The sequence below is a fragment of the Diadema antillarum genome, unplaced genomic scaffold (genome assembly GCF_040938485.1).
Source record: "Diadema antillarum isolate AM-2024a unplaced genomic scaffold, OU_Dant_1.0 scf00000083, whole genome shotgun sequence".
NCBI classification, from domain to species: Eukaryota; Metazoa; Echinodermata; class Echinoidea; order Diadematoida; family Diadematidae; genus Diadema; species Diadema antillarum.
The window spans coordinates 1,621,573-1,646,729 of NW_027270972.1; the positions used below are offsets into that span (position 1 = coordinate 1,621,573).

Genomic DNA, 25,157 nt, shown 5'->3' on the forward strand with positions numbered 1-25,157 from the left:
TGTGTAGTGCAAAAACCACAAGACATTTTGATTACTACAGTGGATGTAGAAGGTCCAGAAAAAAACATCCATATACCTTTCAAAGGAGCATACAATGATACGCATCAAAATGTTTACACCGTTGTAATTTCAGTGCAAAATACGAAGAATGGTTTAATGTTTCGTTTACTGAATCAAAACAGAAAGAGAGAGAGTGGGTGGGGGGGGGGGGTGCATAGGAGACAGGTATGAATGAATAAAGCTGCCTGACGTGTTTTACTCTCTCATCTACTTCACTGGTTGGAAAACAAACGGGATAGGTTTCGATGATCAGTTACAGGAAGCATGATTAGCATATGTAAATAAAACATAAACGATAATTATGTATGCATATGTTATGTGTGTGTGTGTGTGTGTGTGTGTGTGTGTGTGTGTGTGTGTGTGTGTGTGTGTGTGTGTGTGTGTGTGTGTGTGTGTGTGTGTGTGTGTGTGTGTGTGTGTTTCTGTGTGACTAAGAGAGAGGGGGAGAAAGTTATGAGTGAGGGAGGCAGCAACGGAAATGAATGACTACCAGCGAAATGTCCTTGTCTGCTGTTTACAGTACGTCCATGATGTTCTTCGTGTGTGTGTGTGTGTGTGTGGGGGGGGGGGATTATCTACTGATACGAGCATCTACAGGAAAGAGTTAGAATTTTTCAATCATGGTGTTGATTTTATCATTATCATTATCATTATTTATAGTACAACGTTGGTCGTTGTGTCATATTTCTTGTCTGGATTTTGCCCGTGCGTTTTATTTCTGGTATCTTGCCTAATTTTCCACAACAATGTAGCACTGAATTTACAATCATGCCCAATTAATGACGTAGGCCCACTGACAAAAAGAGCAATTTTGCAAAAGACAATTTGAAAGAGCTTGACCCTGGTCAGGGTTGAGAAATGTTGATAAATGACTGACACAATACTCATTTATATTCATTAAAATCGTACTCCTGCGAATCACATGGTCCAGGTTGGACAAAAGAGTCATCTATTAAAGCCTGTTAGCTAATAGTACAATGGTACGAAGCACGATAGTCCCGCGGGACAGATTGACAACTAAAATTCAGTGCCCTAGTCCTCTCCTTCGTGCAGTAATTATAAAACTATTTCTTTGCTTGTTCCGATTTGGTCTGACCCGACCAAACTCGCCATTCCACAGAGATTTTCTCTCATCGGAAACAAAGTTTGTTGCTTCCGGCCACCCGCCCACCGAAGTGTACTGACAGATCGCAGTCTGACGAATCCGACTTGGTTGGTCCACTATCAGGTGAGTGTCAGTCATGTCCGCGCGGTTACGATCCTCATTCGACGATCTTGCCTCATCGGATCCGGGATCGGATCACCGCCCGACATGTCTGACACTGACCCGATAGTCGACCAACTCAAGTGGGATTCATCGGACTGCTATCCGATGCACTTTGGTGGGTGGCCGGAAGCGATAAACTTTGCTTCCGACGAGTGACCGATGAGAAGAAGTCTCTGTGGAATGGGGGTATAAATCTTTGGTCCAACTCGGCCGAAATCAGCAGCCAGAACCACATCTCACGCCCATCCTCATTAACGAGTCACCGTTTCCTCCTAAGCTAACATGTTTATGAACATATCTGCGCATACTTATTTGTAGATGACAGACAGACAGACATACTGACAAACACACAGACAGAAAGAAAAAAATATAAAGAAAGGGGGAGATAATGAAAGGAACTGGGGAGAAAAAGAGAGGGAAGAGAGATAGAGAGAGAGAAAGGAAAGAGAAACGGGGGGGGGGGGGGGGGGGGAGAGAAAAAGACCAATGTTCAACAGGTGCTCTAATCGTTACATATCACTTCATCCCAACCCGGCCTTCCTGCCACGAGTCTATTCAACTTCTTGTTCTTTGTTACGGCACAGCTTACGAGGAGATTGATAAAATAGTTACACTTTTTGTTACTAAATGATTTCGAAATCTGAATTCCTCCTTTGAGCAAAGACACAACGATATCTAATCGCTTAGATACAGGCACAACATGGCCATAGGTGTAAGACGAAGCGGCCTACAACTGAGCAGTGGTCTAAAAAAGATAAAGGAGGTAAAGAATAATAATTTCAGAAATCGCGCTTTAGGCTTTACTTTTCTCTCCAAAAACCACTCCTCCACGGTCCAATGATTGACAAGTAGCAGTGTCGGCTGTGTGGCCATATTCTGCGTGCATTGTGTGTGTGTCCTATACATACCCACCACCACCAGGCTTCGCTTTGCGCCGTGCGTTTGCGAAGTCGACATCGGGAAAACAATTCCCTCTCCTTTCTCTTTGGATTTTTACACGGAAATCAGGTCAAGCTGGCGTATTATTCAGATGAAGACGATGAAAAGGTATGTGATTCTTCATATTTGTAAACGTTTGTGTCATTTGTGCTGTTATTGCGAAGAAAATGCGAGTTGAAAGTTGGCGATCGACTTAGATTTTGGAGCGGCTCGCCGGTGACTTTCGCAGGCGGAGCGTGCGGGGCAATGGTTAGTGTACAAGCGTATGGTGTGTGTGGGATCTACTTTCAGGCTCGTGGATGGATGGGTACGTGCAGCGATCACATAGAGAAACTGGGAGTTGTGTGCTGGAGCGATGTGTTTACCACGCATAGCGGGCAAATGATGTTTAACATCATGATTTAAAGTTTAAAGGGACGCATCACAAGCGATCGGGCATGACCGTGAAATGTTTGGTCTTTGTTCATGCTTTAAAAACTTGCGCTACGGTACACGCCTGGTCAGGATAGTGTTCCATACCATTGCCTGGCATTGCCATTGGTAATATCTGTGTAAACTTACTGCAGCCTGCAGGTTTGAACTTTTAGTTTACTTTAGCTGGTAATCTCTGCATGTTGTTAGAATCTATCTACACGTTGTAACGAGGTACCAGTACCCCTTTGTCATGTTTTTTTTTTCTATTTTTTTCCAACAAATTAAATAGATCTAACGGATCTAACAGTTCGATCTCTGTTTTTGATTCTCTAGATCTAGAACTGGTACATAGCACACCAGTAAACTTTATAGTTACAGTGTATTTATAGTAGGCTTACTAAGGTAGGCCTACTTGTAGAATCTGTCTGTGTATACTGTATACGCTATATATTTCGCGGGGGTTTTATTTTCGCGAATTTCGCGAGTCAGGAGCTATTCGCGAAATTAACAACACGCGAAAATATTACCTTCCAAAATGAATCCCTTGCCTTGATGATACGAACATTTCAGTACTAGTATACCATGTCACGGCTTACCGAACAGACCATACTGGCTAAGCTTGTTTACGCACGTCCACGTCTACTTATGAATAATGTAGAGAGCCAATCCATTATCGCAAGGGGACCACTCGTCAGAAATCTAGCGCGATGGACTTAACCACTTCAAAAATGTTGAATTCTAACTTACTAGTTCGCAGAGTTTGGTAAGTTTTTTTCATGCAGTGTATAACTAGTATCATTCTTATTTGCTAGTAAGTTGAAAATTCACACTTTCTTTGCCACTTCATATTTTCTCTGGTCCCAAAATCGCGAATTTAACCACTCGCGAAAATGTGTGACAGCGGCAATTCGCGAAAAATTATGTACGCGAAAATTATAGCGTATACAGTAAATCCCTTGACCCTAGCACTGCAGTGCATAGTGGTGTTCACTGGGCAAGTGTCCTACTCCTAGTCCTATAGTTATCAGATGATGTCAATAATGTGATTGTGAGACTGCTTGCTTGCAGACGATGCCAAATCTGCTGGCAGTCAATTAACGTTATAGTAATCCTAGTGATACACAGTTACTGCAGCAAACTACTGTAAAAGTGGATATTTTCGCACAAGTAATTTTTCGCGCTCAGCCGGGTAAGATGAATTGTGCGTGTTTTTAGTTCCGCGGAATCAGGACAGTAACTATCAATTGGAACATATGGCATGCAAAAATATTCACATGCTTTTATTTTTGAGCTAGCTTCTGGTTTCGCGAAATGCACAAAAATGTCTACACTGCGAAAATTTCCACTTTTACAGTATCGACAAGCTTGAGGACTTGTCACTCAAATTCAATCATGGAAGATGTCATGTTATGCACCATGGTCATAAAAACCTCGGCATCAATACCATTAAACCAATTGACAGAAGAATCTGTTTGTCCAGAGGAGATTTTTTTAAATTATTTTTTTACTCTTACGGCTCTCTTCTGTGTGGGAGGGGATTCTGTGCTGTGAAGCCGGACGTACATTTTGTAGTCTCCGGGGAACATATTTCCGATGACAAGATACAGACTGATCTTTCTATCAACAATATGTATTCAGATGATGAGAATGATAATCTTGAGGTTATTGAGACAGTTAAAGAGGAAAATGATCTTATGGGTTTATTTTTATCGTCAATTTTGCTCTTCATGTACACTGTACTCAAAGTGGCTGCCAAAGCAAATAAAGTACAGTGTACTTGGTCTGATCAAAAGGACTTTTACTCACCTTACTGAGGAAGTGTTTGTCTTTTCTGTATACGGCCTTAGTCAGTCCACTCTTGGAACATTGTTCTTGTGTCTGGAATGAACTTGCCAATACAAAGAGTGATGCAAAAAAAATGTGAATTGGTTCTGAGGAGAGCGACCAAGTTGGTATCTGAAGTAAAATCATTGTCATACTCAGCGAGACACAAGTCTTTGGGGATTCCATCCCTATTTTGTAGGTGTGAATATTCAGATTTTGCATGATCAGGAAGATTTTGATCCAGCTGTTCTTTTTGTTATCAATGATAAAGTTACACATGGTAAGGTTAAGATGTACAATAAAATAGAATATGTGTTGCACTAGTAAAGAGGTTAAACTCTTTCATGCAGAGAGCAATGAATTTGTGGAATAGCCTTTGTGCTGATGCTGTCAAGGCAACATCAGTCAACCCCTTCAAGTCTAAGCTCAATCATCACTGGAAATGGAAACATAATAAATTTAATACAGATTGCATAAATTGACTACCCCCGTGGATACATCACATGGAACTCCTCAGGCTCAGGATTGGATCTGTCGGAGGTGATCAGATATATATGAACTTTGCCTTCGTGGTATACAGCTGTAGGTGTTTTTTCAAGAGATGTTTGTTTTGTGAATATCAGTCCCTTTAGAAAGGCATCATGAAATACATACTAATTATGGTCTAGGCTCTGTTAATAGACCTTGTCAGCATACCTATGTATTGATACCTTCCTAATTACGATTATCATTTCCTTATCATCAGATGATTACAGTTCATTTTAGATTGTAACTTTTTGCTTGTTTGAGGATGTGCATGTTGTAATGTTATAGTAGCATTGCATAAGCACAACTTGTCGTCTTAGTCTTACAAGAGCATGTCCATAGATGCTGGACTTGGTGGCAAGAAACTTAATGAAAGACAAAAAGGTTTCATTTTCCTTTCAAATGAAAAGAGATACAAGAGCATTCTAAGTACACTAGCAGCACCCGTGGAAATCCACGGGTCTGAGGGGTTTAATTTTTTTTTCTCATGATACGATTTTGCACATTTTTATTGAAGAAATAAAAAGAAAAGTCTTCTCATTCTTTCGTTAATTGTGCTGTCTTCTAAATGACCACCCTTCCCAGAAATTTTATAATACATTTTTGTAGTATATGCCAGGCGATCCGGTCCATTGGTAGGGATCATTCCCGCCACTACTTGCTTTTATTATAGAACTTGAGTTTCGAGGGGTTATTTGCACCCGTTGAAGTCCAACAGTTGTCTTGTTGCCCCTCACCCCTCCCCCCCCCCTCACGCACACACACATTTCCACCTCCACAGGGCAAAAAACAAAAACATTCAGGGAAAAATTACCAAAAACGCAAATGAGATTCCCCGAAAGTTCTGCCCACAGGTTGTTCCCGTCGAAACGGGAAGATATTAACACTATGACTTTGATTACCCCCTGCTCTTGCATCCACGCGGGCACCCGCGGGAATCCACGGCTGGTCTCAAGGCCTCGGTTTGTTTTGTGGTTTTTTTTTTCATGTTTCTTTTCCCCACGTTATGAGAGAAAAATAAGATATATCTTCATAATTTTGCTCCCTCCTTTTTGTTTTTAATCACCAAAACTTGGCTTGATATATCATATTATAGAACTACATCTGCTTCAGATTGTACATTATCATAATTAATATTAGGCCTACAATTATTGCTCCTATTATTGTTATCATTATATCATTATTATCATTATCCTTATCATTATTATTATTATTATTATTATTATTATCATCATTGTTATTATTTGGGGAGGGGGAGATCATAGTCATCAGGTTTAATAGGCACCCGTGTGAGTAGGTTCTCACGACCTCGTATTTTTTTTTCTTTAATATTTTTCCCATGTTATGGAAGAAAGAAGAATATATACATCACTGCATTCGTCTTCATTTGCTCCCTCTTTTTTTTTTTGTCACCAAAACTTAGTTTGATAGACCATAGAACCACACATTCTATTTCCACTTGCAATTTTAAAAATAGGCGGTCGGCAAAGCGAGGTTTTCCTCTACGTCCGCTCATCTTATGAATATGTATGATTACAGCAGCTCTGCAGTAAACGAATGGACACTGCTGCGCGTGTAATCTGATATGTAAGGGTACGATCGGCAAATATATTTAGCCGCGTCCTAAACAGTCTGCGTACAATGACACCGGACTTGAGAGCAAACGGCGAGCAAACTAAATGACGTACCTGAGCTGCATATAGTATTCTGCAGTTGTGCAAAATACAATTACATAACCAACGTTCGTTGTTTTCATTTGGGGACGCCAATAATGGCGAACTGTACGTAAATGCCCTTGTAGTCCATATCACGCACACACAGATTCGTGTAACCATCGTCAATACATTCAGTACACGTAACAGGCGGAGGCAAATCACAGGTACATCACAGAACTATATACACACAGTGTAGAGTGTGTATAGAGTTCTGCGAGGTACATTGTGTGTATGCGTGCGCGTCCGCCGGAAGATGTCAGAGATTTCGCTGCACCATCATCTTTAGTATCCCCCAGTGTCTCTGCAAGCTAAAAGATGGAAGATCGAGAAAGCAGGAGGCCAGCGCAGGTTCGGTGAATATTGAAACGCTCGGCTCTTTCGTCACGCACAAAAATGCATTATGCATGTAGCTAATTAATGTTTCTTTTTCGTCCTCGACGTCGACACGGAGGCGGAGAGGGAACGAAACCCGCGCCATTCGATGTAGGATACTCTCCTGCGGCCGACGGCACCGGTCGCAACTGCCCGGAGCCGACGGCTCGGGAGGAGATAGAGAAACCAGCAACGCCGAAATAAAACAGGAAATACATAAGGCCGCGACAACAACAACAACTTCGAGTATTATAGTATAGGATTGTATTATGGTTAGTATTGTTTGTCTTGCCAGCTACGCGTTGTATACTACAGGAATCAGATGCTGTATGGTACCAGTGATGGTATTCCTCAATTACACTAAAAATTGGGCTGGGGGTATACTGCCAAAACATCATGTACTGGTACATTGTATAAACGAGTCAAATATTTCATGAATCGTGACTTCCCGATGATATTGTGAGTAGTTGTAGTTGTGATCAGGGAGTACAGTAGTGGACGGAGAAACACACTTGAGTGTCACATTCATGCTGGTATCAGAGTTCATATTTTTTGCATGTTTTGATATCTGCGAAAAGCAAACGACTCATGAAATTTGCATGATAAACCCAGCAAATAATATGGCATATGCAGTGCTCTACTGCTCACCTGTTTTCATAGTAGTGTGAGGTATTGGTATCTTATTTTTATATCATTGTTAGGTGCATTGGTGAGGGCTTACTCAGAGCTACCAAGTCTCACGCATTCTCAGTGAGACTCAAGCGTTTAGGGGTCATCTCATGATTTCACGCATGGCATCCATTTTTCTCACGCATTGGGCAAAGTCTGCAACTTGGGCCTATACATGTAATAATGAGCATAGCCCAAAGGATTAAAGTGATAGTTGCAATTGAAGGTATATTTCCCTTTTGTCTTTCAAAATAAGTAAAAATAGTCACTTAAGTATGCGCCTGATTGCACCATAAGAGCTAAGACTTGAAAAAGCTCCCTACCATGGGAGGGGTAAAAAACCCCTCCCACCCTCGCTCACATGCACATTCGCGCGCCGAGATGCCGAGTCATGAAAATCTCACTCATAAATTTGTTTTGAACTTGGCATCCCTGCTTACTGACTCCATACACAGTGGCGGATCCAGGAAGGACCGCACCGGGTGCGTGCCCCCCCCCCTTTATTTTTTATTTTTAAAAACAAAAGAAATGAGAAAAAATGAGGGAGGGATGCATGCGCCCCCCTTGAATTTTATGAAGGCGCCCCCTCTGTACAGAATTCCTGGATCTGCCCTTTGTATAAAGTCTTGTACAAGTACATTGTACATAATATGTTCAATGTACATTGTACAGTCAAACCTGTCTATAGCGACCACCATCTCCTGCTGTGTGTGACCACTATACACAGGGTTTCACCCTTAGAGAAAGGCCATGTTAATGGCCCTGTCAATAGCGGCCACCTGTCTACAATGCCCGCTTTTTTGTCTCCCTTGGGTGGCGCTATAGACAGTGTTGATTACAAGTACAAAGTGTACTTCCAACTGGGGATTTCAGCGGGAGGTATAATGTACAATTACATACACTGTACATATGATTGTACACCTACAATATAAAAACTACGAAAGAAAGTCTTTCAGATTTCCTGGCTATTCAAGTTGGATTGGTGATGTGAGGGATGAGTTTTCTATCGTATCAAGTTTGCCTGTTTAGCCATGGTCAAACAGATGAGGCTAATTAAAATGATGTGACAGGGTGTACATTGTATTAGGCAGGTGCTTACACGGATGTACTGTACTAATGGTATATCATACAGGCCCTATTGGGGGAAGAATTTTAGGTATTTTTGAGTGGTCTCTGGACAGCGAAAGGCAGAAATAGGAGTGATCGATCGACTGAGTACGTTGTACCTTGTACATCATGAATAGTGTGAAGAAATAAAGGTTCAATCACAGTACACATGGCCCTTCTGTATCAACCTAAAACCTTACTTCTCAACTTCTAGTTGGTTTCCCATGTTTAAAGTTTTGCACAAGAATTGTTTTTTGATGCATACATTGTAAGTACCTGTACATGTAGGTATTGTATAATATGTATACAACATGTGGCAGAATGAGTTGTAACAGAAAAGACAGAGAAAGATAGAGAGAGAAAAAAGAAGAAAGAGAGTATACACAGTGCATAATGAGAAGACAGTATTAAGATACATGTACATGTAACAAGAGTGACAGGTAGAAAGAGATCAAATATACTTACATATGTACGATGTGTTGGTGGAGATCTATTGTAATGTAGGTCTACGTACTGTACATGTACAATAGTAGTACCTTGACTGACATAGATACTGTATTAATACATTTGAAAAAAAAAGAAATGTAGGCAGTTACCTACAGATGATAGGTAAAAAAGTTACTGACAAAATGATAGATATCAAGAAAGAGAAAGAGAGAAAGAGTGAGAGAAAGAGAGAAACGAAGGAGACCTACAGGTGTACAGCTGTAGAGCTCCCAAATATCATTCATAATGACCTCATTCATGTGTATCTTTTCATGTGCACTGTGCTGGGCAATCCTCGGGAGGCAGTGAACGTTACGTTTGAACAAAGGATGATCAATTCCAGGACGACCCCTTTCAGTGTGCAAAGAGACAGACTGTGACAAATTTTCCATTGAGCCGCCATAATGAGGCCAGCAGCTGGCATAACTCTTCAGCATCATTACAAATGATATTACTTTATGGCACAAAAGCTAAACAAAACATGAATTTACTGTACGTGTACACTGTACTTAAACGTAGTATAAAGTGCATGTTGTCATGTTGTCCAAGTCATGATAGGGATGAAAGAGTTTTGATAAGATGCCTGAAAGAGAAAGTCACATAGAGCTATTGATGGATACAGTAAATATGAAACCAACAGAGCAGAAGTAATTCGTGGGAACAGGACATGTACTGAGAATGTCATGACTATTTAAACGTTAGTGAGCCAGCCACTGTAGCATGGTGTCCGGTTTACGTCTCAAAAAGCGGCTTGGGGCGTCTGATAAGAGTGATACTGGCATAGTGACTCCTCACTTGAGCAGGTCAGTGCCCTGAACATACAAAACAAACAAACCTACCATGTTTTTAGGCAAAGTGTGCACAAATTGTGCACAAAATAATTGTGCTGTGAAGATCGAACAGTCTTACTGACCAAACTTGCTACCGGTACTGTACCAGTATAATGAGTTGTTTGTGTACTACTGTTGTATGCTGTACACTGTATACAATTTTATGTAGGAACACCACACTAGATCACATGCAGTCAGTGAAAGGATCAGATTTCTCCTTGATATTTTCATTTTTTGAGCTTGAAAATTAATTGCTAATTTGTTTATGATGACAATAAAAGTAAAAATGGCCTCTGAATCAAATTCTCCCATCAATGTTTTGATTTTCGTATTCATTAATGTGTTAATTATACCCTGTTTTATTTTGAATTACTGTACCTACAATGTAGATCTATGCTTTAATCATGCTCAAATTGATGTATTCTGTGAACATGAGCTAATGTTGACCCTTACAAATGTACGGGTAGCACAGTAATGTTAGTGTAGTTCTGATACAATGATCACGTACAATGTACTTGTAATATGCAAATTTCATTAAGCTTGATTAGTTATGGCTTTTAAAACATTCATTTACCAGGACAACATGTGGAACTGTTATCTCAATTTAATCTACTTTATAAAGCCATATTGAAATTTGTAGATTTTGATGTACATGTACATGTAGGTACCTATACTGGTTGTATAAAATAGACAGGTTAAGAGCAAATAATTTTCAAGCATTTTGACAGTGCCAATCAATCATCGTACAACTTTGTAATTCAAAATATGTAGATGAGATTTGATTGAGCAACTGTACTGTATGCATGATACAATGTACACATGTAAGAGCACTATGAAATGATATTGCTGTTATTTGCATCGGACGGTAGATGATTTATGGTTGGATGAATGAGCATGGTGACAAAGGGTTCATGCTGATCCTTTCATATGTACTGGTACGCACAAAATAAACCACAAACCAGTGTGATACATACATTATGTATTCTGTGATATCCTTTAAATACTTCACTCATTATGCAGGCATTGTTGTACTGAAGGACTGAGTGAAGAACTTTCTCATATATAAACTCTGTCCTTTACAGCATATGGTATTTGACATTTTATATTACATGCATGTCTGCTCTTGTCAAAGTTTCTGGAAATTTTGGTTTATTTTGATCTGAAATTTGTAGGCAAAGCAGTTAGCATCATAGTGATGCACTTTTTTCTACGCTTGTAATCAGATTGAAACTTTGGAATACCAGTAACACAGAGGTTGTGTGAATCATGAAACAATATTACTTTTACAGGGTAAGTAACAACAGTATCGTAGAATATGATTCTACTGTACATTAATTTTTATTGAGGTATATCTGTTTAGTGAGGTATCTTGTTTTGTTTGCAAGTTGTTGACTTTTTAGTCATTGCTCTACAGTTCTATGTGTGTACGCAACGTAGGTCTACATCAATTACAAGCATGTACTGTAAATGTGAGATATTTTGGGTGCATTTCAGACTTACCGGTATTGTACTCAACCAATCAACAGGTGTGTTTACAATACCAACTTTATAAAGAATGCATGTTAACTAGAGGATCGCTATCCTTTCACATAGTTGTATTTCATGTGTCATCTAGTTTTTGTCTGATACAAGTACAAGTACCTGACTGTTTCACGCACCCTGCAATTCACCACATTGTGCACCGTATGATGCAGGTTTTATAGAGAGACCATGCTGGATATCTACCCATGCATGGTGCAATAGATTGTCTTTGTTGAGATCAACCCACTCAGCATGGAATTACTTGACTGGCTGCGCTGCGGTTCCGTCTCCAGTAGAAATTGCGGCTGTGAAAGGTTTAAACCTGACTCCCCCACCCCCTTCCCATCAATGCGAGCATCAATCATCGTCTTGAGCTGGCTCGCAGCGACCTTGCCGTCACCTTGTCACCGAGCACCTGGTGAAATGTTGGACTCTTGCTACATTACATACACGTTTTACATGTGTCACAGTGCGGAGGGTGCTTTAATAGGGAATTACAGTCCCCCCCCCCCCCCCCCCCACAAGTTCACGGTGATGTCGTCACAGGATGAATGTTTTATTTCTGTGGATAGGTTTTAAGACTTAGTTAAGACTCTAAGAAAAGACAAATCAAACTTTTTTTTTTTTTTTTTTTTTGCATTCCTGCACCCACATATGAATTTATTTAATTTTTTCATCATTTCTTTTCACACTTTTGTTTCTCTCAAAGGGCGATTTGACGTGACGGCTGTTCTTATGTGAATGGCACTCCTCTTTTTCCATCTCATCAATCTTGCATTCATTCTTGTCCTGTTCCACAGTAATTCACAGTCCTAACAAATTTCAATCTCTCCAATTATTTGTACAAATTATGTTTCTGGAATAATCATTGCACGGTTGCACAAATGTACTATAGATTGTAGTAGGTCCTATACCGGTACTGAACAGGTGAACTTGTTTTAATTGTGTTCCTCCCAAACACATGGTGTTGAATCACGTTTGGCTAATCGCCATCTGAAGATGATTTCTGATTGAGCTTTGTGCGATCTGAGTGTGCGTTACACAGTAGCAGTCTCAAAGGTCTGGCCTCTGCAATGTACAACTGTACATTGAACATGAATGAGGTAGAGCCTATTACTCTTGATTTTAAATCCATAGTCTGAAACCAAACACAATCATAATTATATGACCCTGCATCACAAAACCAACAGAAAGTCACCAGAATTGGATTTTTGGTTAAGGTCAGATTCTGAAAGGGCAGAATTTAAGCTTTAAAATGATGTATAACTCACTTAGATTTTGAAAAGGAAGCACATATAATGCTCTAAAAGTGTGCAGGCCTTCTGATAAAACAGGCTCTGAAGTATAGGGCTCTGCTATGTGCACAGAATGAAACAAAAAACAGGATGTAAAACTCCATAGCAACAACAATGAAGAGATTATCAGAAGTGAGTATGCTCTACATGCTGATTATCTACCCATTCTATACATGACTGATTTAAAAAAGGAGTAATTAACCTTTCAAAAGTTTCTAGAGCTGAAAGTGGAGAGTGTGTACAAGGTTTAAAGAAATTAAAAGGAGCCTAAAGACATACCTAATCACACTATTCTACGAAATAGTGTTCTAGAAAAACTGATAAAAACACAATTTCCCATTTGTTTTATGATCCCAAACTTTCGAATAATGTAGAAGAAAAATTGCTCTTTCAGAAACCATGAAAAAGTTGAGATTGAGTACATGTACCAGTACAATAGGTTGACCCATTTCACCTACAAAATTGAGTCCTAATAAAAAATCAGGGAGTGCGACTTTATGGTGGTTTTATGATACACAGTCACATATAATACAGGTACGCTGTATATGAAAAAAATGCGGATCACTCTTTAGGTGGCTTTATCCTTGTTCTCTGCTTGAAAGAGATTGTAATTATTAGTATCAATGACATCCACGTCAGATGTTATGGTGGGAATAACCACCATGCACTGTAACGGCTTTGAAAATACCTCAGAGAGTACTATTGATTGTGCCATCCCATCTCTTTGCAGCCGAGATAGCGATCAAGGTCGGCAAACGTCCATGGAGGATGAACGTGCACAGCACATTTTCAAACGGCATTGATCAACCTGGCTGGAATAGCCCAGTGTGTGTTGGGATGAATGATTGTGGCTTTCTCTTTGAGCTTGTGGACGATGTCATTCGCGCTGCACCTGTTGGTCAAAGTCTGGTGAACACCAGATGCCTTCTCTGTCGAAAACAAGGCAATGAGTAATTGACGTCAAAGCAGATAGAATACATTTACGGGTGTACAGTTGTAGTTGTACATTGTATGTCGTGCTAAAAAAATGAGCACATGCATGGTGTATAAGTTTGCTCATGTACAGAACTGCACAAATGTTCAAGTGTATGCTATTTTTGAGCCTGTGTACCATACAGGTGTACCTGTGCAAAGTGTAAAACCTACTGTAAAACATATTTTAGTGGCATGAAATTTTCGCGAATTGGAGCTGATGGCCGTTTTCACGGCATGAAATTTTCATGAAGTGCCTCTGGCATTCAATGCATAATGTAGACAAGAGCCTTCGCGTGCATTTTAATTTTGCGAATCTTGGCTCGCGAAATTCGCGAAATTAAAATGCATGCAAACATAAGTCGTTTTACAGTATTCTATTAAACATCTTGATTTTCAGTTCTTAGCTACCACAGATCATTGCATATTAGTGTTTCTATTTTTGTTTAGAAAAGATCTCTATTCATCTCATGGCTTTTCATCATTATGTCCAAAGTTGTGTTAAAGCACATAGGCCTACAGAAATTTACCACAATCCCACTGTGTACAACGTAACATTAGTAGTGGTACATGTACAAACCACGTTATTTTCAGGACATCAGTACTTCAGTTGCTAATGTGCAACATAATGTGGAATGGACGGCAATCAAGTCACTTTCTATACTGACTTTTTCTTGCATGTTTCCAGTAAATATGCTACCTTCTTTTTAAGCAAGTGATGCCTTTTTGTCTTAGTACCCTTGATATTAAACTACTGGTACTCCTTTTGGACTGAGAGTAGATGGGATGGAAAACTGTATTGATGTCAAATGATGTCACTGTGGTTTGATTATGCTTTGGATTGCTTTAAGAGACTGAGCATTTTTTTTTTTTTTTTTTTTTTAATTTTCATGGCAAGGAAAGATGGTGAGGAGAACTGTCCTGTGCTCAGCATGGCAATAAGGGCTTTTCGATTTTCATGGCCACATACATTTGTAGTGGACTGCAAAATGATGACATCATTTTAAGAAATTGCACACATGGTCCCCCTTTTCTGGCACATTCAGTACCGTACCAGAATGTAGAAGGTGTGTATGAAGTAGGGCCTATTTCAAAGGTTGCATTTTATCAACTCACTACTGGCACAGAATTTAAGGTTGCCAATCAACTTCTAGGAAGTTTTGGGCAGTTGATAAATGCAAAGCTGTTTTGATTATGGGTAAGAAATGCATATATCTCTGAAATGCTAAAAAAGGGTCTAGGGCAATTACCCCCTGGGCAATTACCCCGGACCCTTCCCCTGGCCCTAATCCTAATCCTAATCCTGAACCTAATCCTAACCCTAACCCAAACTCCTAACCCTAAACCTAACCCTAACCCTAATCTTAACTCTAACCTTACCACTAACCAGTATTTAGCTGGGGGATAATTGCCCTCTGGGGGTAATTGCCCGGATACGGCTTAAAAAAATATGCTTGCAAACTTGTTTGAGCCAGAAACATGTTTATAACTAGTTGATAAACACAAAGTACAATGTTATTTAGTTTTAAAACACATTTGTAGCTCAGACCTGCCCACCCCTACCACTGCCAACTACGATTGTGTACATTGTACACATCTCCGCTCTTTGGGTCAAACTGCACAATGAAGCTGCGCAGTGACAACTCATGACAGAGTTAATAAACACAACAGCTCAAGAAAAGCGATCCAAAAGGTGTTTGCAAACACGTTTTGATAGTGGGCACTGAAATGGTTTCAAACAAGGAAAAGTTCATAAACAGTCTCCAGGATTGTGGGATGAATTCTGTTGCTGTTGTTGTTATTCACTGTCATCTGATTAGGTATGACCAGCCACAGCTTATCAACAATGCTGCAATTCCAGTATTGTCCTTGCTGTAAGGAAAACATAATTTCTGCATGTCAGAACATGTTGCATGAAAAATTTTCTTCAAATTGCATCTTGTGTTTCTGCTTTGCACATTGTACAGTACAACGTAGTACATGCTTTCAAGCTGGAACAGTTATGAAATTGAAGGAGAGGGCCGGTTGTCTCATCCAGAGCTGTACATCATCATGTCTTCCTTGTAAAGAGGAAACCACAGAGCAATCAGCGAAATGCGTCCTTTTTGAGCACAGAGAAATGAAGCATTGTCTTAGGACATCCTAGTAGTGTTGAGGTGGCGCCGCCTGTATTTACATCCCTCCATCTCCCCCACCCCTTTTTCCCCTCCTCCTCCTCCTCCTCCTCTTCTTCTTCCTCCTCTTCTTGTACATAAGTCCTCTTCCTCTCTATCTTCCTTGCTTCCACCTTTCCCACCCATCACTGCAAAACAAGCTGCAGCAAGACCGGTCTTGTCTGCGAGCGCTGGTCTTTTGTGCAAGGGGGTTTTCTTATCGTCAGATGCCCTGCATCGCTCCGGCTTCAATCAAATCAGCTTGAGAGCCTTCCGTGAATCAATAAAGCGTGCATTGTGCAGTCACGCGTGCCTCTCACCCATTGTCGCCGTGTGCCGCACTGGCTGGAAAGCATGCGTAAGAACTGCCTCTCAGCCACCTCCCCCTCCTCTTCTTTTCTACCCAAACCTCACCACAGATCTTGTATGGACCTGAAGATGAAGATAAAGGAAAGGAAGGGGGGAGGGGTTTGGTGGTGGGAGTCCTTAATTTATAGTGTAATTGTGTGCTTCTTGGGTAGGTACGTAGGGCAGACGTCGTAAGTAGTACTGTCTGAGAGACACTTGAGTGGGATGTGACAACTCTCTCTGTTTGTCAGGATTCACCTTTCTGACTGAAGATGTACAAGTGGCACACATGTATCCTCCTGTAAGTGCTGTCCTATTGATATATCATATGATCAGTGTCAGGAGTAATGCTCCCAAATACAATGTAGGGCCTATATCATGTGTATGTACATGCATACACTCTACATGTTACATTGTATATATTTCACTTAAAGTGTGAATGTCCCCATGCAAGATGTTTCCATGAAAAAAACAGCAGTAACATAAAATATAAGTAGTGACTTTCCTGTCTGATCAACAGAATGTAATGAGTGACAATGGAAGGGGAAAAAAAAATGTGACTCAAAATGTGTACCGGTACTTAATTTGTGTGCTACAAACCACTTGCCTGCTGCTATGTTGCCATAGCAGCTATACTCACTGTTAGGCTGTAAAAGGAAAAAGATACTTTAAACCTCGCGTGTACAGTATATCCACTTCAAAGTTTTGGCTCTTGCCCAAATGCTCTTTAAGGCAAGTGGGATCTTGTTTTGCAAATACCCTGCTTTATGTAGAATGTAAACTTCTCTTCACAACTTTTTGATTTTGCAGAGGTATAACCTCATATTACCAAATGGACTGGACTACAATGTGCTTCAAGAAGTGTTAATCAGCTATGAAGAGAAAAGACTGCTAGTGCCAGTGATGTTATTAGGCTCAATGTGTCAGGACACCCAGAGACCGAGGGTGTATTGTTTAAAGTGGTCGATTTCAAAACAGCGTTCATGGAAGTACTATTTATGTTTTGTTTTTGTTTTTAGTGTGAGAAAAAGCTGATTTCACAAAACATACAGTGCACATTGTTGAAAATCTTAACTTGTGGGTGGATTCCACACATCATGTAGGATACGGGGTAGGTAGTGATAAATAATATTAACAAAGCAGTCATACTGTGGTGTAAAACCAGAAATTTTTGCATGCATGAAACTTTTGTGAATTTTGTGATGAGCCAAGTTTCTTAAAATCAAAATGCACGCCAAAAGTTCTTGTCTACAGTATGCATTGAATGCCAGTGGCATTTGTGAAAATTTCATGCTGCATAAAAAGGCGGTCGGCTCCAGTTCGTGAAGATTTATGGTTTTATTGTAGGCTGCTAAAGCCTCATTGTTGGGGGGGGGGGGGGGTGGCAGTGAGTTAGCCTAATATTTGCTTTGATAACATTTGATGCACATGGTGATATGTGAACAAGTCCTTGGAAGTGTGCAGCTATGCCATCCCTGGAAATGTCAATACCAGTAGTTTCAGAGATTCCCACAATACTGTATACAGCATACATATTTAGCGAGTCTAAATTTTCGTGAATCAGGACTTCCCGACGACTTAACGAGTGGCTATGAATTCACGATTGTGGAGTGTTGTACTGAATGGAGAAAATGTGATACGTGTGCATCACATTCATATCGGGATCAGAGTCATTATTTTCGCGTGTCTTTAATTTCGCAAATAGCACCCGACTCACAAAATTCGCGAAAATAAAAACCTAGCGAAATATTCAGCGTATACAGCACATGTCTGATTTTGTAATTCCATAGTGTGGGACCCTCCTAACTTCATCAACTTTATCTACGACTACTGGATTGTATTTCATTTTGACAGATCAAGTACTCCACCCACTCTTATTTTTTCTTTAAAGTTCTAAGGATACTAAATACAGTACATGCATTATTTATTTTTAATTCATGTATTTATTCATTTTCGTTTACCTTTTTGTTTTTGCCATTTGAAGGAATCCTGAAGTGACCTATGAATGTGTACGTAAAATACAAAGTTACATTTTATGACAGTGTTCATGAAAATGATTGGCGAAATGTATCATGTAGGAAGGCTGTGGAATCAATTTCAATTGAAATACACAGAGGGCATGCATATCTTTAGCCTCGTCTTAATAGAGTCTTTCAAACTAGAGTTACTGCTGAAACGTCTGGGTAGCATCCAGGTACTGTAAGCTTTTTTTTTTTTTTTTACCCTGCCTTTTAAAACGGTCCTAGTAAAATGTTGCTCAGACGTTGTTGCGGTAACTTTTGCCAACCAACCCTGACAACCCGTCTATTAGAAACGTTCCCATGGTAGCATTCCTTTGATGCACTCAGCATGCATGCGCAACATTGCAGACAGAGAATGATTGACACGCTGAGAGTGGATTACAACATGTACATGTATGCATGGATTGTGACGACTGATCTCCATATAATTGAGATCACTGATTATAACCATGTTTTGTTTACTAAACATGATTGCCCACCTATCTAGATGTGCGCAATCTACTAACAATAGGCAGCACTGGCCGTTGGGCGGGGTATTCTCATCAGTGGACACACCCCCTTTGTGGAAACCTACCTGGAGAATTTTTTTGGTGTATGTCTGTTAAAACGGCACCCCTCGCTCACTCATTCAATGATATTGCCAGAGGTAAGAAATTTTGTTCATCGGACATTGTCTGGATGTTGTCGGAGTATGGTCTGTTGAGGGCATTATAAGGAACCTGATGCATAAATGTACACATATGCATACATGTACAATGTACATTCTACATGTATGCATTTTTGTACAAATGTGTACACGTGTACAGCTGTACACCTGTGTCATGCTCATTTGTAGTTCATGCATCTGGGGGTTGGAGCTATACAGTGAAGAGTGCTAGAACACATGTCAAAATTCATTCGTACGAAAACCCGTACTAGAGTCAGTCGGTTAGTATCCATCGTATTTCTTGCATACGTGTACAATGTAGGTTGGAACAGAACACATATTATCATAAATGCAAATTACATGTTCAACAATGACAACTTTGAGCCAATATTTTGATGTCTCCATACAACGAAGTTCTGTCTGCATACTGGGGTGGCTCTTTGTTTGCAAACAGCAGCCAGCCTTATTTAAAGGTGCACTTCTCGAGGATGAGCAGCCCATGTTGAAAGGAAGTTGCGATGATATAGCTCGAGGACTTATTGATTGCCCCTTGCCATGAAATGCCTGCAGTCGGCTAATTTTCCCATACTTGTAATGAAAATTTGCCCAGAGCCACTGTTCACATACTTGTACCAAGTATGGCAAAGATGCCCATCCAGTTATGAGGTCACTCTACCAGTATAGCGATCTTCCATTTCTTAAAGGTATTATTTACAATTTGCAGATGAAAGAAGAACCCAGCTTTTGTGCTTTGAAATCTCTAGTCTAAGATGTGAGTTAGGGATAGAAACAACCAGTGTAAAAATGCTTATCAGTATAATCAATGATAAATATTGATGAATTGTTTATAGTATTCAAAATGCGAACAATAGTTGTAATAAAATTGTTTCTAGAATAAACCGGCCACAGTTATTGTCTATTGAAAAAAAAAAGATTGTGATATCTCCTCATATTTTAGGCTTTATTGCAAATATTTTATATGATAGGATGTTTTTTATCATACAACTGACCTACACTATATGGATCAAATGTGATAATTAGAGCATATTTGATTCACTGCTCCCAACCTTGGTAAACAATACCTTTAAAATACCATGAAAACATGGCTAATTGATAGTTTCATGTTTAAGTGCTTTATGCATATAGGTTTCCTATACAACTGTAGCAGTAAAAGCTCACAAATACATTTAGAGTTTATGTTTTATCCCACTCATAAATGTGATGGGAAAGCTTGACGCAATGCATTGATAAAGTATCCTAGAGCAGAGGTTGGTTCACGTTACCAAAGTGCTGTAAATGAACCCCACCTATTACATTGTACACTCCTTACCAAGTCTGTGTACAGTGTATCGGCATGGTAATGTGATGCGAGGGATTCACATAAATTCTTTGCAAATCAAATCCAAGAAAATATTTTTAGGGGACGTCAATAGTAACCTAGTCAGGCAATAACGTCATCACTTCAAAATTTGCCCTGGTGTGGTGACAGTGACCATACATTGCTTGGTTGTGAAAATTTGTGAAACTTTGAAATTCTGTGACTTTGACTATTTCATTGCCAATGGTAATGAAACTCCCATTATTTGTGCTTTTTTGTTTGCTCTGCTGAGATGTGTTCTTGTACATTGGTATGCATTTTGGAAGTTGACTTTAATCTGGAGATCGAGGTCTTTTTCTTGTGAACCTAATAATGAACAGGTACACATCCATGAAGTAGGTGCTTCAGCATTCGGCATTACACAGATGAGAGAGAAATACAATACAGTACAGCGGGCTGTATGGGGCGAAAAATTTAGCTCACCCTTGGACAGGAGGTGGGATGACCCTGGGCATGTGAAATGGGTAATTACTGGATCCCATTTAGTCCCATGGATCAAATTTCCTTTGTATGGGAAGTAAAGTTTTATCATTATGAGGTCAGGTAGAGTTGACTCGCCATGCAAGTCATGTCAGTCTAATTGGAATTCTCTCACTACCCGTTTACATCATAGGCGTGACAGAGCCCTGCATCACAATTTATGAATGGAGAGGAAAAGAAACTCTTTATACTTTCAAGTGTTTAATTCTTTTAGAATACAAATATCTCAGCAGTACTGTACTATTTTCTTTTTGTGAGTTTTAGTTGGGTAGGAAATATGCCTGTATTAGCCATACCATATATTACTATATGAGATAGTAGGCCTAGTATGTACTTTTGAACATTTATTCAGTTGGTGTTATCATATATAATGTGGTCGCTCTGTTGCATCAGGTCTTGTACAAGTTGTAGTTGTACTGTATGTACATTTATTGTCACCTTGAATTAATGTACACATTGTAGAGTAATTTAACTGTGACTTCATTTCATGGGAAAAGGTGCCCAGAGAACAGGCAGGGTAGATAGTTGAGTGAAAATTCCAGCAATAATGGAAAAAGGGGGTGAGATAAGGGCAACTTGAAGGCACATTATCCTCTGAAATAACAGCATCCTACTAAGAAATAGTCATTACTGCCACACGCTGGCATTAGTTTCAAGTGTGTTCACTCATGCATGGTTTTATCGTATTAAAAGCTTCATTATGACTGGAAAGACTTTGAAATCTATAGACGTATTATTTGTAGTTGTCGTTCATGAGGGGTATTACTGTAGCGATCTGGTTGATAATGTATGTGATGTGTATTCATCAGATATTTGGATGCTTCTCCAAGAATAATCATCATATCATCTTCAATGCACAAACCATGGGACCATGTCTGATGCTATTAATAGCACAGTCATGTGACGTGGATGGCTCCTTTGTGATGTCATGATGTCGTGGTAGATGACATCATGAAATTCAAGTGATTGTATGTTGCTGCAGTATTTCAGGTATCGCGGATGATTGCTACAATATTTCACACATTGATAATCACTTCGTGCATTTATCATGCATGATTGCATCATTGTTTAAGACATCAAACATAATTGCTTCATTATTTCACACAATCTTCATGATTGCTTCCTTGTTTTACACATCATTCATTGCTTCAATTCTATTAAACATCATGATTGCTTCTCAATTTCACATGATCGTCACGATTGCTTCATTATTTCACAGATCATTCATAATTACTTTCCCATTATCACACAGCATTTAGTAGTATACATCATGATTTTACCCAACCCTCATGATTGCTTCATAACTTCATACATCATTCATGGTTGCTTCGTTATTTCACATAATATCAGTCATGATTACTGCACCATTGCACAGATCATTTTTTATTGCATCAGTATTTTCATATAACCTTCATGATTGCTTCATTATTTCATATCAGTCTTGAATGATTACTTCACCATTGCACAGAGCATTTTTTTTTTTTTTTTGGTTGTTGCATCTATAGGCCCGTTCACACATAAGGGAAAAAGTGCGATTTAAAAATCGATTTTCTTATCGCGATCAAAATTTCGAAATTTTTTCCAGTGTGGACAGAAAAATCTCACTAATTACCGCGATCCTAATCGCGATCCAACTCGCACTATTAGTGCGATTTTTCAGAATAATCGCGATTATTTTGCCAAGCGTCGTGTGTGTGAGCGCGATCGAGATTCGGAAATCGGTATTTTTAATCCCATCGTTCGTAGCGCGTGCGAAACTCTATTGGGACTGCGGGGTCAGTCTTCGGTCATGCAAGATTCGCGCATGCGCAGTTTGGCCACTGATCGTTCTTTCCTTGCTGCGAAGTGCGATTTTTCCCTGTGTATGAACGGTCGAAAAAAAATCGAAATTTGGATCGCGATTGAAATTTCGATTTTCGTTGTTTGTGAACGGGCCTATTGTGTTCATGCAACCTTCATGATTGCTTCATTATATTCACTAGATCTTCATGATTGCATGATAATTTCACATATCATTCAAGATTACTTTACCATTTCATGGAGCATTTGTTATTGCATCATCATTTCACAGTCTTGATGATTGCTTTATCATTTCAGACACCATTCGTGATTGCTTCATTCTTACAAACATCATTCATGATTGCTTCATTATTTTTGCACCATCTTCATGATTGCTTCATTGTTTCACACATCATTCATGATTGCTTCATTGTTTCACACATCATTCATGATTGCTTCATTCTTACAAACATCATTCATGATTGCTTCATTCTTACAAACATCATTCATGATTGCTTCATTATTTTTGCACCATCTTCATCATTGCTTCATTGTTTCACACACATCATTCATGATTGCTTCATTGTTTCACACATCATTCATGATTGCTTCATTCGTTTAACATTTATGATTACTTCATTAATTCACACAATTATCATGATTGCTTCATAACTTTGCACCTGTCTTCATCATTTCAGACACCCTTCATGATTGCTTCATTGTCTCACATGTCATTCATGATTGCTATACCATTTTGCACAGGATTTGTTATGGCATCATCTACAAATTTGTAATTCACCAAGCCTTCATAAATGCTTCATGACTTCAGACATCATTCATGACTGTTTCATTATTTCAATGTTGTATTATTAATGACTTCTCCACTATTTCACACAGCATTTGTTATTGTGTCATTATTTAATACACAACCTTCATGCTTGCTTCATTAGTTCACACAATCTTCACGGTTGTTTGATTATTTCATGCCATCCATGATATTTTCACATCAGTTAACACATCTAAATCTAGTGCTTCCTTTTGTTCACACAATCTGCTGAATCTGTTTTGTAAAGTCTTTGTATATTATTCATGTTTAATGAATCAGTGCTCATAAATGTGATTGTTTGATTGGACACAAGACTGGTTAAAGATTGAGTTCAAAATGTAAGCTTGAAGTATTACATGTATGTGTGTGATTAGCACTATACAATGTAGGTGGGTGGAGAACGTGAAGTACACATTGTACCTGATACCAACTGTTGTCATACATCACAAGAATGTTATTCGGTAATGGTATATTGCAGTAGCGGCACATCTCTTGAGCCCACACAGTGTGGCAACGTGACTTTCTGTTGTAAATGTACACGAATGTTCCATGGCTGCAGCCTGCGTCATTGATGGATGAGTTGAATCAGTGGCCGTGTAGAGGATTTCACGTCTGCTCTAAAACGTGAAAAATTTGGGAAATGAAAGACATCCATTATCGACCACTGGAGTGATATTAGAAGGGATTACCCAAGAAAACAATCAGTCCCCTGTGTAGCTTGGGTTTCATGAGCTCTCTGGCCATGTGTAACACAGTCTAATATGTGTGCAAGTTTCTGTGTTGTTTCTGCGGTATGCAGTACTAAGTAGTGGACACAACCCACTGCATTCATGTGCCCTCCTTCAGCCAGATTTTTGTCCTTTGTCGCAACTTGTGCAATTGCTGGTAAAAGACCGCGTCTAGCTGAATAAACAGCAGGTGGATAATGCCAGGGGTCATGGTTTGGTCTTGGTCTGTGGTGTCTGACGTTGCCCTGTCAAGGATATCTGTCGCCTGTTTTTCGAAGAATAGTCAATAGTGCCGCACTGTACAATTTACTGACAGTAAAGTGATAAAAGGACTGTTTTGTCAATTGATTTGGCATGTTTGCATACACAGGATAAGCTAAAGGACTTTTGATTTGCTACATGAATATGGCTGCAATCAATTTTCACCAAATTTAGTGTACTTTTCGATGACATGAACCCTCTTTTGAACTGTGGTTAGCTACATTTTGTGGTAGTTTCCTGAATAATACAATCCATGTACATCTGTGCGTGCCATCATTTTCATGCAAAATCATGCCTCTTAGTCTTACAATGAATTTATTTGATTCAGGAATAAGTCTAACAACTTGATGGGTCTAAATCTTTGGTAATTATTTTCATTCTTGGAGAGTGTATAAGTGACTATTGCATTTGGTGCTTATGGGAAATGAGCAAAAAAAAAGTTTATTTACTCAAAAGACATCAGTATTGCATGGTTGATACAATGTACATGTTAAAGGTATAATGTACCATTTGCAGAAGAAACTAAACCCAGCATTAGTGC

General features: G+C 39.4%; 1 long non-coding RNA gene across 1 annotated transcript in view; it reads left to right on the forward strand.

Moving 5' to 3' along the window:
- The first annotated feature begins 2,262 nt into the window (after positions 1–2,262).
- LOC139717840 (uncharacterized) overlaps positions 2,263–25,157 on the forward strand; it is a 62,785-nt gene continuing 39,890 nt past the window's right edge. The window contains exon 1 of the long non-coding RNA XR_011710004.1: positions 2,263–2,374. This is a non-coding gene — a long non-coding RNA (uncharacterized lncRNA). The remainder of the gene's footprint in view (positions 2,375–25,157) is intronic.